This window comes from Charadrius vociferus, unplaced genomic scaffold, assembly GCF_000708025.1.
Source record: "Charadrius vociferus isolate BGI_N301 unplaced genomic scaffold, ASM70802v2 scaffold1163, whole genome shotgun sequence".
NCBI classification, from domain to species: Eukaryota; Metazoa; Chordata; class Aves; order Charadriiformes; family Charadriidae; genus Charadrius; species Charadrius vociferus.
This window is the reverse complement of record NW_009647823.1, coordinates 77,825-78,115: the sequence shown is the minus strand read 5'-3', so window position 1 is coordinate 78,115 and position 291 is coordinate 77,825. Positions and strand designations below refer to the sequence as shown.

Below are 291 nucleotides of genomic sequence, written 5' to 3'. Positions count from 1 at the left end.
GGGGGGGGTTGGGGGCTCGCGTAGCCCCTGGGTAGGGTTTTGGAGAGGAGTGTTGGGGATACCCAAAGTAGCCACCCCAGGAGAGGGTCCCCCAAGGGGCGTTGTGGGGCTGGGTGCCCCCAGGAGAAGGGGTGAGCACAGCTGAGTCCCCCCCCCAACCCTGCTCCCCAAGGAGCGAGCTTACCTCTCTGCTGCGAGGGGCGACGCGCCGGGGCGCCCGCTGAGGAGCCCCCCCAACCGCTGCCCTCCCCCACGGGGGACGCGGCCCCTTCGCCCGGGGCTTTTACCCCA

The 291-nt window shown here is 71.5% G+C and overlaps 1 protein-coding gene across 1 annotated transcript in view; it reads left to right on the top strand.

Annotated features, from left to right (window-relative positions):
* The window catches only part of POU6F1 (POU class 6 homeobox 1), a 12,424-nt gene that overhangs the window by 11,146 nt on the left and 987 nt on the right, over nt 1-291 (top strand). The gene's annotated exons all lie outside the window — the stretch shown is intronic.